Raw genomic sequence first — 13280 nt, forward strand, 5'->3', positions numbered from 1 at the left:
TTCAACACAGGCAGCGTGGGTTCATTTCCAACTCAGTGACGGTGTACTGTCGAGAGTGAATGGTTGTCTTACTCTACACAGTATGTGCCATGCAACTAATAGGCAACTAGTCCAAGTGTTGTCCACCTTTGGCCCCAAGTCAGCTAGGGTAAGTTTCAGCTCCCTTGAACCTGTACAGGATAAGTGTCATAAAAAAAAAATATATATATATATATATATTGCTCCTGATGCTGCGTCATCAGTAGGTGAATGGGTAGTCAAAAATGTAAAGCGCTTTGAGGGCCTTGAAGGTGGAAAAGCGCTATATAAATGAAGTGCCATTTGCCATTTGCCATATGGAAGAATGGTTGTGACTGCATTTCAACCACAATGCTTTTTTTCTAACGTTGTAGGTGGCAAAAAAATGATACTATGCATCCAGAAAGTTGCAGGTGATGTCATGATGAATGCGCCCCGCCACCGTACAGCGTCGTGACCAGTGTTGGGGGTAACGCGCTACAAAAGTACCGCATTACAGTAATATATTACGTTTTGGCGGTAACATAGTAATATAATGCGTTCCTCATTTTATTTTTGTAATATGATTGCAGTTACTGAGTCCGGTAACGCGTTCCAATCCCCAATCCGAGCTGTCGCACAGGCGGAATACTGCACATGCACCAGACATAAATTCTCCCTGCAAATTCACAAAGCTAGGTCCTCTGAAGGCGGAAATGTTTAGTCTACACGACATGCACCGACTTACATATGAATGGATTATCAACGCTGCTTGTCGATAGCGCATTGACAGAGAATCCATTCGTATGTAGATCAGTGACCCAGAGAAAGAGAAGAAGAAAACGACGCTTTTAAAATAATAGAAGAAGAGGTTTGTTTCGGAGTTTGTGAGATGGCAGCAGCATATCATTCCACGTTTTCTAAGTGGTTGTATTTGCACTATTTTGAATGTATCGAAAAAAAAGGATAAGAAGAACATCATAATACGGTGCACTTTATGTATTGGTGGGAGGCCGAGGGAACTGTCTACGTGTACTAGTAACCTCAAGAAACACCTGGAAAGACTGCACAGCAACATAAAGCTAGTGGCTAAACCATCGCTGGCTAGCAATCAGACGGGAGATGACAGCGCGAGCAAACAAAAACAACGAAAGTTGGATTTCTCCAGACCAGAGGTGAAGATGCTTGACCCAGGAGAAGTGCGAAGGCTGGTGGCGGAGTATATCGTGGAGGATGCCCTGCCTCTTTCTACAGTTGAGTCGTCACCGTTTCAAAAGCTTGTCAGCAAAATCCCCATTCAATCAAATGAGAAGGTAACAACACATCTCTAATGATATACGTATTTCATTTAAAATGAATTGAAAATGAGGCATAAAAAAAAAAAAGAGATTGTGTCATGTCATTACACAAAAAAAAACCCGAATTGGGTTGGAGCGTGAACATAGCCTGGAGAGCTTGTTTTTTATTTTTATTTTTTTATTTATTTATTTTTTTATTTCCATTAGATCTCTTTATCAATAGATGTATTTGCTTTTAATTAAAATTCGGATGGTCTCTTACGGGCAAACATTCTCTACTCTACTACTGCATACTCTAAATGGTTCAGGAACAGCTTCAAACTTACTTTGAATGCAACTTTTTTTTAAAGAATTTTCAGCAAAATTGCTCGTATGATAAGGGGTTAATACACATTCACTCCATCCATCCGTTTTGTTAGACCATTGATCAATTAATTATACTTAATTCATCATTATTTGTTAGCTCAATGATCAAGTTTACTTTAATACATAAAAAAAATGTTGCGCACACATTGCCAATATAAACTCATCTTTCCCGTGTGTAAATTAATTTGAGTACGTTGAGAATTTTATTTATGGTGGAGTGTGGGATTATTTATTTATTTACTGGACCAAATATTCTCATTAGAAATTAGCTTTACCAGCATGTGCTAGCACATTTGTAAATTTTGCATTTTCTTCTTTTAATTTCAAAATTGTCATTAAAGGTACACTCAGTATTATACAGTGGCATCTAGTGGTGAAACAATAAATCATTCGAAAAAAAAAAATTGTTTGTGTTAGTAGTATGTAAAAAGATATGTTGTATCGCATAAACGTACTTTTTTAAAATATAACGGTTAGTCTAGAAATCGCAAATTATCTTACATGTCCGGGCCGCGGCTTCTAGTGTCCGCCATGTTTCGCCGCCATCTTTCTGCTACGGGTGCCGTCAAAGACAAATTTCAGCGCTCCATTTCTTAACGCGTTTTTGGAACGCACTTCCGGTTTGTATGGCGACCGCATGTCCACGAAGAAGAAGAGTTTCCGGTCCCCGAAGAGAGCATTATCAAGCTATCAATTGCTTTGGGAATTTATTTTATTTCAGCGCGACAAAACAAGAGTTTATATTGTAGCCGCATTTGCCAGATGGAGAGAAATGAGGAACAGACTAGGTTTGTGACGTGCCGGTGCCTTCGACTGCTTTCTACTTGACCGGTAAGTAAGAGTACATTTGTGTTTACGTTTTGAGAGCGAGAGAAAAAGTACACATCGTACTAATTAATACGATGTTCGTACCTTTGTTTTACGATCACTATAGCTGTTGATTAGCAGCTCCGCACCACTCGAACGATTTCGTTATGTAGCTACTTGCTTTGAAAAAAAAAAAAGATTCCCGCTGGCACGTTATATTTAGAGTAAATGCGCAAGTTATTGTGTAATGTAATGTAACTGTGATTTCGGAGGTATATTTGCCCATAACTTCAATGGAGAATCTAAAGCATAGTGTATTAGTGGAGGAGTTGAAAATTATTTTCGTTGTGGTTGGTGAAAATAGTGTTCTCGAAATTAATTTTCGGCAGGGAATAACTTTCTGGACTTAAATGCTGGCTGTACCGTAAGCACTGCTAGAGTCTGAACTCTCTCACTCAAGTGTGTACTGGTCCATTGTGTAATTGGGTGCACAAGAATTTACAGGCTGCCACGTTTTCCACGGAAATTCGACAAGCAAGCAGCCTTTGCATATTCTATGCAGTATGCAGTCAAGTTACTTTTATCTAGCTGATACAATGTTTTGGGCCCAAAAACTAAAGATCTTACCTCTATTTTGGGGGCTTTGTTGGAAAGTTGGTGACATATAGTAGTATCATCAATTATTCTATTTTATTTTATAATTTTGTTTTTGTTTGTGTCACACTAGATCAACAGCCAAACTTGAGGGCTTCCAGAACCATATTCTGATGTATACAAGCATTCATGCACCGTTTAAATACATCACCGACCTGCAAGGAAAAAAAATATCAAGGGGAGAGTCAGCAGCCAAATTGGAATGCCCCGAATGAGGACACTTGAATGGAGGACCCCAGAAGGCTTCGGTGTTGTACCACCAGTATCTCCACCTACCATATCTGAGCTGCAACAAACTGAAGTCAGCCGACGTCTTGGTATGTCATTTACATATGGACGGCATTGCACACTACATGAACTTTTTGTGTGAAGCAATACGGAATGGTCACATGTACAAGCACCACTTGTTTTACACAGGACCTGCTGACCAGGTGTCTGAAGCCATGGAGTGACTCCTCCCTCACTTTCCTCAGCAAGCCTTTGAAGAATATGATATCATCGTTGGTGGGAACATGCCCTCACTCCATAACATGTACTTGTGCAGTCAAGGAGCATGTCAAACTTAATAAAACCAGCAAACATTGAAGTGACTTCATTTTTACTGCAGTCTGTTCACACAATCAATGGACAAGCCTTCCTTCATTTTGCCCCAATAACATCATAGAGTAGGCGAAAAGTAGTGTTACAGATCATACTGTGTTCGGGAGAGTTTGAGGAATGTTGCAATGTTAATGGGGGGCAATGTCAGCACACACAAAAAAAAAAAAAACATCATGGTATTGAGGTAATCAGATATTTTAGCTGTGTACAACACATACCTGCTCTGTAACACTACTTTTGGCCCAAACCTGTATGTCTATTTTCCATATTTTGAAATGCACAGCGTATTGGTAAATTTCTGGAACAACTGCAATTCATGTAGCTCATTATATTCTAACAGCATTTTTTTTTTTTTTTAGTTAATATGTTCATTTCATGTAGACTTTTATTTTACTTTATTTTATTCATTCATTTTCATGTACTGTACCTTACATTCATTGGCCAATGAAGAATTCCTTGTCATTGCAAGCATTTATAATAATTCTCCAGGCTTTTGATGTTTTACATTTCTAGTCATGTAAAATAGTGTTAGGTTAGGTGTCGAATGAACACTGCATGTTGACGCCAAAGGAAATAGTATTTTTTAGTTATTCAAAATGTACAAATTAACACACAACAACAATATACAAGTTATACAAACTACAACAACAAGTGTCAGACATGGACTAATTATATGCCAGGTAAAAAACCTTTGTATTGTCCTCGAGGATCTGGGAAAGTGTCACTTATTTGCCACAAGTCACCAAGGTGCTGCAGTCTGGGATCCAGGTACAGGAAATCATGGTGGTGCTGATGTGTCAGCAATGTGTCAAAAAGTATTTCTTGGTGTCAGTCTATCAGCTGGACTTGGATATCTTCATGTTCCTCCATGGTCATTTCCTGTATGAGTCTCTGCAAGAAGGTAACAATTGTATGTCAGATGAGGTACCAAACAATGAACTGAAAGTCACTGAGCCAATGAAGTACATTATTACATGAGCAAGACTATTTGTGAAAGCCATGTAAATTCCTGCACATCGAAGTACAAGGAAGCTGTTGTATCTTCAATCAAAACTAATTACGTTGCTTAGTGATATTTATTAGGTAAAATTGTTCAACATGGTGACAAATCGATATCTGAGTAAAGGGTTTCAAATATTTTTGTAAGCAGCACTTTTCTGAGTGGTTAGTAGCAACAAGACACGGGGGGAACTACGAGTCTGAGTTGCAGATGTGTAGTTCAGTTAACACCATTATTTTTGTACGATATACTAAACATATCAGCAAACGATGTAATCTAAATACCACATATTCCAAGCAAAGGTATGTTTTGAGCCATTCACATGCATGCTCGAATGGAATTATTTTTCCATGATGACATAATTGTACGTTACGAGACACCGCGTTCTCTTCCTCGTCGTCTCCCTCGCCCTCTTTGAGATGGTCCACATGTCTATAAAACATATAACATAACTGTGTGTTCTCTGTTGCATAGTTTAGTTGCACTAACAAATATGAACATAGATAGCCATTATCATTAGCTGACGTACAGTATTTCCTAACAATGCCGACAAAAATATTAATTCTGAAATTAAATGACTAAATCACAAATATTAGGGATCTGTACAGTATGTCTAACAAATGCAATTCACTTACGTCATCACTCGAGGGAATACCAGAAGTTGTTTGCGTTCTGTTCCGGTGAAATTGGTGGTAGGCTGTTGAAGTAGGGTCTCTCTGGGACGCCGTAGTTCGTGTGCTTAAAATCATTGCATTATCTTGTTTGACCGATAGATGGCGGTCGTGAGCTACACACTGGGGCTTTAAATAAATTAATCCCCCCCCCCTTTTTTTTTTTAAGTAACTCAAAAGTAACTTAAACTTGAGTAACGCATTACTCTACACAGACAGTAACATTGTAAAGAAACTTGTTACGTTCAAATGCAAGTAACTAGTAATATGAAATATATTAGGTTTTAGAAGTAACTTGCCCAACACTGGTCGTGACTTGCTCAACTCTGGGTCGTGAGCACCCCACCACCACTTGCCATCAAGTGCCCCCCTGGGTCTGCCAGCAGCAGATGAGTCAGAGGCAGCATAGGGGGATTAATCAAATAATATGGCAAAATAGAAGCTGGCCATTAGGGAGCCTCCCTGGCATACTTGATTTGATTGTCTTTTAATCCTGCAAAGACAACTTTGATTTTAGGGGTCCAACCCCCCCATCCCCACCCACCAAGTATCTTTCTTGGCAGGTGACTTGTTTTTCTTCTAATTGCTTTAAGGACCTCCTGTCTGGAGTAGCAAGGCTTTAAAAATATTCTGGTTATTGTCATGTAATGTTTTGATTGCTTGTTGTCTTAAACTTGGATGTCATTCTTATTGACTATTGAACATAACTTGTCCCACACGACATGATGCATCCATGACCTGGGTGTGACCCGCCATTAGCGAGCAGGTGATGTCGGACTGAGCATGTGCATTGGCCGCAGTGATTTCTCATCCTGACCTCTGCAATGATGCTGCTAATAATACACTTGCTGGTTAATGGCAGCCATCATGGTGGATGATGAGAGCGGAGGCTCGCAGAGGTCCTTCTCCAAGCCGCCAGACGCCTGGCCCGTTCCGCAAAGGGAAAACAAGGACACGCTAAAAGGATGAAGCGAGATCAGGATCAAATGACACTCATCATTTTACAGTCAAGAGGTCCTTTCAACAATGACTCAACAGTTTAGTCACATAGTCGTATTTCTTTTCATCAAACACATGAGGGATTACAGTTTCACGCTTTCTGCATTTGATTAAAAGCCACCCAGAGTGCTAACTCCACAAACAAATGACGAGAATTTCATGGCAAATAGTTTGCCACCAAGCTCCATTTACACCCAACGATAAACTTGTCTTAAAATTTAGTGGTGGCCATATTAATTCCATAAGTCGGGTTCACATACAGGACTGTCTCAGAAAATTAGAATATTGTGATAAAGTCCATTATTTTCTGTAATGCAATTAAATAAGCAAAAATGCCATACATTCTGGATTCATTACAAATCAACTGAAATATTGCAAGCCTTTTCATTGTTTTAATATTGCTGATTATGGCTTATTTTTTTTTAACTTGGTCTGAGCAAATATTCTAATATTTTGAGATAGGATATTTGAGTTTTCTTAAGATGTAAGCCATAATCAGCAATATTAAAATAATAAAAGGCTTGCAATATTTCAGTTGATTTGTAATGAATCCAGAATGTATGGCATTCTTGCTTATTTAATTGCATTACAGAAAATAATGGACTTTATCACAATATTCTAATTTTCTGAGACAGTCCTGTACATTACACTGAGGCCAGTTTCACCCTTCCAATTAAAGTCAGCAAAGGCCTGATTAGTGGTTCTCTCTAAAAGATTATCCTAAACCATTATCTTGCACTTTTGAAATTGTAAATGTTAAACCCTTTCGATATTTTCTTCTCATAAATCCAATATGAGCGACTGTCTCCTAAACATCATCATAGAAAAGCTGTTGAATCTTACAATGTTTTTAAACCTTCAAAGAAAATTACGTAGTCCTTGGTGTGTGTGGGTGTGGGCGTGGGGGTGTGTCAGTGGGGGGGTCAAAACCCGGTTAATGTTAGGCAAAGTGGGGTGCAGGTGCATGTATATTGATAATTAGGTCTATTTTACCCTAAAACCAAGGTCAAGTCGTATGAATACCAAGTCAAAGTCAAGTTGAAGCTTTCATACCTTTTAGCCAAGCAAGTACAAAGTCCTTAAATTGGCAACTCGAGAGTCTGACTTAAAGGTACACTCAGTATTATACAGTGGCATCTAGTGGTGAAACAATAAATCATTCGGAAAAAAAAACCAATTGTTTGTGTTAGTAGTATGTAAAAAGATATGTTGTATCGCATAAACGTACTTTTTTTAAATATAACGGTTAGTCTAGAAATCGCAAATTATCTTACATGTCCGAGCCGCGGCTTCTAGTGTCCGCCATGTTTCGCCGCCATCTTTCTGCTACGGGTGCCGTCAAACACAAATTTCAGCGCTCCATTTCTTAACGCGTTTTTGGAACGCACTTCCGGTTTGTATGGCGACCGCATTTCCACGAAGAAGAAGAGTTTCCGGTCCCCGAAGAGAGCATTATCAAGCATCACACTTACTTTGGGAATTTATTTTATTTCAGCGCGACAAAACAAGAGTTTATATTGTAGCCGCATTTGCCAGATGGAGAGAAATGAGGAACAGACTAGGTTTGGGACGTGCCGGTGCCTTCGACTGCTTTCTACTTGACCGGTAAGTAAGAGTACATTTGTGTTTACGTTTTGAGAGCGAGAGAAAAAGTATACACTGTACTAATTAATACGATGTTCGTACCTTTGTTTTACGATCACTGTAGCTGTTGATTAGCAACTCCGCACCACTCGAACGATTTCGTTATGTAGCTACTTGCTTTGAAAAAAAAAAAAGATTCCCGCTGGCACGTTATATTTAGAGTAAATGCGCAAGTTATTGTGTAATGTAATGTAACTGTGATTTCGGAGGTATATTTGCCCATAACTTCAATGGAGAATCTAAAGCATACTGTATTAGTGGAGGAGTTGAAAATTATTTTCGTTGTGGTTGGTGAAAATAGTGTTCTCGAAATTAATTTTCGGCAGGGAATAACTTTCTGGACTTAAATGCTGGCTGTACCGTAAGCACTGCTAGAGTCTGAACTCTCTCACTCAAGTGTGTACTGGTCCATTGTGTAATTGGGTGCACAAGAATTTACAGGCTGCCACGTTTTCCACGGAAATTCGACAAGCAAGCAGCCTTTGCATATTCTATGCAGTATGCAGTCAAGTTACTTTTATCTAGCTAATACAATGTTTTGGGCCCAAAAACTAAAGATCTTACCTCTATTTTGGGGGCTTTGTTGGAAAGTTGGTGACATATAGTAGTATCATCAATTATTCTATTTTATTTTATAATTGTGTTTTTGTTTGTGTCACACTAGATCAACAGCCAAACTTGAGGGGTTCCAGAACCATATTCTGATGTATACAAGCATTCATGCACCGTTTAAATACATCAACGACCTGCAAGAAAAAAAAATATCAAGGGGAGAGTCAGCAGCCAAATTGGAATGCCCCGAATGAGGACACTTGAATGGAGGACCCCAGAAGGCTTCGGTGTTGTACCACCAGTATCTCCACCTACCATATCTGAGCTGCAACAAACTGAAGTCAGCCGACGTCTTGGTATGTCATTTACATATGGACGGCATTGCACACTACATGAACTTTTTGTGTGAAGCAATACGGAATGGTCACATATACAAGCACCACTTGTTTTACACAGGACCTGCTGACCAGGTGTCTGAAGCCATGGAGTGACTCCTCCCTCACTTTCCTCAGCAGCCAAATTGGAATGTCCCAAATGAGGACACTTGAATGCAGGACCCCAGAAGGCTTCGGTGTTGTACCACCATTATCTCCACCTACCATATCTGAGCTGCAACAAACTGAAGTCAGCCGACGTCTTGGTATGTCATTTACATATGGACGGCATTGCACACTACATGAACTTTTTGTGTGAAGCAATACGGAATGGTCACATATACAAGCACCACTTGTTTTACACAGGACCTGCTGACCAGGTGTCTGAAGCCATGGAGTGACTCCTCCCTCACTTTCCTCAGCAAGCCTTTGAAGAATATGATATCATCGTTGGTGGGAACATGCCCTCACTCCATAACATGTACTTGTGCAGTCAAGGAGCATGTCAAACTTAATAAAACCAGCAAACATTGAAGTGACTTCATTTTTACTGCAGTCTGTTCACACAATCAATGGACAAGCCTTCCTTGATTTTGCCCCAATAACATCATAGAGTAGGCGAAAAGTAGTGTTACAGATCATACTGTGTGTTCGGGAGAGTTTGAGGAATGTTGCAATGTTAATGGGGGACAATGTCAGCACACACACACACAAAAAAAAACCCATCATGGTATTGAGTTAATCAGATATTTTAGCTGTGTACAACACATACCTGCTCTGTAACACTACCTTTGGCCCAAACCTGTATGTCTATTTTCCATATTTTGAAATGCACAGCGTATTGGTAAATTTCTGGATCAACTGCAATTCATGTCGCTCATTATATTATAACAGCATTTTTTTTTTTTTTTGTTAATATGTTCATTTCATGTAGACTTTTATTTTACTTTATTTTATTTATTCATTTTCATGTACAGTACCTTACATTCATTGGCCAATGAAGAATTGCTTGTCATTGCAAGCATTTATAATAATTCTCCAGGCTTTTGATGTTTTACATTTCTGGTCATGTAAAATAGTGTTAGGTTAGGTGTCGAATGAACACTGCATGTTGACGCCAAAGGAAATAGTATTTTTTAGTTATTCAAAATGTACAAATTAACACACAACAACAATATACAAGTTATACAAACTACAGCAAGTGTCAGACATGGACTAATTATATGCCAGGTAAAAAACCTTTGTATTGTCCTCGAGGATCTGGGAAAGTGTCACTTATTTGCCACAAGTCACCAAGGTGCTGCAGTCTGGGATCCAGGTACAGGAAATCATGGTGGTGCTGATGTGGGATCCAGGTACAGGAAATCATGGTGGTGCTGATGTGTCAGCAATGTGTCAAAAAGTATTTCTTGGTGTCAGTCTATCAGCTGGACTTGGATATCTTCATGTTCCTCCATGGTCATTTCCTGTACGAGTCTCTGCAAGAAGGTAACAATTGTATGTCAGATGAGGTACCAAACAATGAACTGAAAGTCACTGAGCCAATGAAGTACATTATTACATGAGCAAGACTATTTGTGAAAGCCATGTAAATTCCTGCACATCGAAGTACAAGGAAGCTGTTGTATCTTCAATCAAAACTAATTAAGTTGCTTAGTGATATTTATTAGGTAAAATTGTTCAACATGGTGACAAATCGATATCTGAGTAAAGGGTTTCAAATGTTTTTGTAAGCAGCACTTTTCTGAGTGGTTAGTAGCAACAAGACACGGGGGGGTTACGAGTCTGAGTTGCAGATGTGTAGTTCAGTTAACACCATTATTTTTGCACGATATACTAAACATATCAGCAAACGATGTAATCTAAATACCACATATTCCAAGCAAAGGTATGTTTTGAGCCATTCACATGCATGCTCGAATGGAATTATTTTTCCATGATGACATAATTGTACGTTACGAGACACCGCGTTCACTTCCGCGTTCTCTTCCTCGTCTCCCTCGCCCTCTTTGAGATGGTCCACATGTCTATAAAACATATAACATAACTGTGTGTTCTCTGTTGCATAGTTTAGTTGCACTAACAAATATGAACATAGATAGCCATTATCATTAGCTGACGTACAGTATTTCCTAACAATGCCGACAAAAATATTAATTCTGAAATTAAATGACTAAATCACAAATATTAGGGATCTGTACAGTATGTCTAACAAATGCAATTCACTTACGTCATCACTCGAGGGAATACCAGAAGTTGTTTGCGTTCTGTTCCGGTGAAATTGGTGGTAGGCTGTTGAAGTAGGGTCTCTCTGAGACGCCGTAGTTCGTGTGCTTAAAATCATTGCATTATCTTGTTTGACCGATAGATGGCGGTCGTGAGCTACACACTGGGGCTTTAAATCAAGTCATGTGACTCCAGTTCCCTACCTCATTGGCTATATACGTTTTGTGAAAAATTTGTTTTGGTGGTCTATATCCAATACTTACCTGAATTTTATCTAAACTTGGGAGGTGCCTGATTTCCATCTGAAAATATATATATATATTTTTTCCCATTTAGTCTGACTACAGTACACCTATAAGAAGTGTGTCGTTTGAGAGCAAAAATTCGGAATTGTGTAACTTTGAACCATTTGGCGTAAATCCAGCCTCCCAGTAAAAAGTCTGAAAAAGATCAAAGGCTGCCGTGTCATTCAAGTTGACATTTGAGGTTATTTTTCTCCAACGGTAATGCAGTCTATAGTTGTGCTAACGAGCAATCCATTTCCTTGGGTTAGCTCGTTAGCTTTCATCAGGCTCTTTGTTTAGAGTGGCCAGTCCATTTAATCGTGCTGGACGGCCTTGCTGCCTGTGATGGAGCATTCGGCAAAGCATGTTTATTTTCCGTCGGCAGCTGTGAAGCAGCACCTGTCCTTGCAGCCACGCTCCGTAAAAATAAACCAAGCCCCACCATTATTCCACCCACTGTACCCGACCACCAGTGAACCATGTCGGGCCCTGAGCTGGACCCCCTTCTTCCTCCTTGACAGCCTACGATGGGGCTGAAAACGTCTTTCCCAGATTGCAATTGAGTCGGATCAGCCGAGACATAAATCACACGAACGGGAATGGGAACAAAGGCAAGTGCAAAGGCGGATAAACCAAACCCCTCCTCTTATTTTGTTAAAGTCTATCACTTCCTCACTGTAAATCAAGGACTAATCCCGGAAATGAGCTCCTCCCAACAATGCAATCCCTGATGCTTCCAATAATCATGGAAGAGGGGTCAAAGGCGGGTTTTCCAACATTATGGATCTTGGCAGAGGTGGGGACTTGAGCCATTACAACTTGGACCTGAGTCACTATTTTAATAACTTATGACTTGAGAAAAAAAACTAAAAGACAAGTCAACAACAGTCAACTCTTGCCTATCACACCGATATCTGACCTTATTGTTCTTCTCTCTTAATGAAAACCAGACTGCATTAATAAGTTGACTTGACTTCCGTAGGATTTGATGTAAGCTAACAGTGATTTGGCTTGACTTGACTTTGCCAATACAAAATGACTTGAGGAGTCTCTGGATTTCAGGATTCGTCGCTAGAGGATTCCAAGGTACTTGTATGTCTGCTTCCCTTCCCCGAGGTATCCCTGGTATATTGGAAAACCTGCCGGTGGGATTGGGCAAGCCCGCATGGGGGAATTGAAGCAGGCTGTTTCTTTCAGTATCAATCCCTCCATGTATAAAGCGCATAGCGGAGGCTTCCACAGACCACATGGAAGCGATAAAGATCCAAAAGCGAGTGCTACGGAACACATGTCAAGCGGCGAACACAAAAGGGAGATCACGGGGGAGGCATAGGGCAAAGCCAAGTCCACCATTCCAAAGCAGTGGGATCGTGTTTCATCCAGAAAAAAAATCCCCGCAACAATAGTCTCTGTTCTCGCGATCCCGTCCTGGGAATGACTTTTTGAGTGGGTTAGCGATAGCATGACATTGTCCATTAAATCACTTCTTGATGTTAACCCTGACAAAGCTTGCTGACATCTATATCGAATAAAATTAAGTGGCTTGGGGATTTGATCGCTAAAAAACAGATATTACTGTAGCCGAGAAAGGTGAAACTGTAGTTTAAATGTCTCAAGGTTGTACAAGTTTGAAACGTGACCGTAATTATGTGAATATGTTGCTTAAAGCTACACAACAATATAGCAAGTAGGATCAGAAATATCTCATGCCAGGCAAATGTGGAAAAATGACGATATATAATTTTGCTGACCTTTGCTAACCTTGCTCTCGCAAGATGAATTCTCGCGGTATTTGTGAATTCACAAAC

At 39.7% G+C, this 13280-nt stretch overlaps 3 long non-coding RNA genes across 5 annotated transcripts in view; 2 read left to right on the forward strand and 1 right to left on the reverse strand.

The window, feature by feature from the left end:
- The first annotated feature begins 889 nt into the window (after positions 1–889).
- Positions 890–13280, forward strand: part of LOC144000484 (uncharacterized) — a 39734-nt gene continuing 27343 nt past the window's right edge. For 2 of the 3 annotated variants that reach the window (XR_013278260.1, XR_013278263.1), the window contains exon 1: positions 890–1310. This is a non-coding gene — a long non-coding RNA (uncharacterized LOC144000484). Of the gene's footprint in view, positions 1311–3195; positions 3440–3539; positions 3709–13280 lie in introns of those variants that run through there. The other variant, XR_013278264.1, reaches the window with a different exon arrangement.
- On the forward strand, positions 7502–9497 carry LOC144002205 (uncharacterized). The gene is made up of 4 exons (XR_013278693.1): positions 7502–7997; positions 8701–8944; positions 9045–9228; positions 9329–9497. It is a non-coding gene; the product is annotated as an uncharacterized LOC144002205 (long non-coding RNA).
- Positions 10086–11358, reverse strand: LOC144002252 (uncharacterized). Its single transcript, XR_013278700.1, has 2 exons — positions 11193–11358; positions 10086–10989 (listed from the first exon to the last, which is right to left on the reverse strand). It is a non-coding gene; the product is annotated as an uncharacterized LOC144002252 (long non-coding RNA).

This window comes from Festucalex cinctus, chromosome 1 (assembly GCF_051991245.1).
Source record: "Festucalex cinctus isolate MCC-2025b chromosome 1, RoL_Fcin_1.0, whole genome shotgun sequence".
Lineage (NCBI taxonomy): Eukaryota > Metazoa > Chordata > Actinopteri > Syngnathiformes > Syngnathidae > Festucalex > Festucalex cinctus.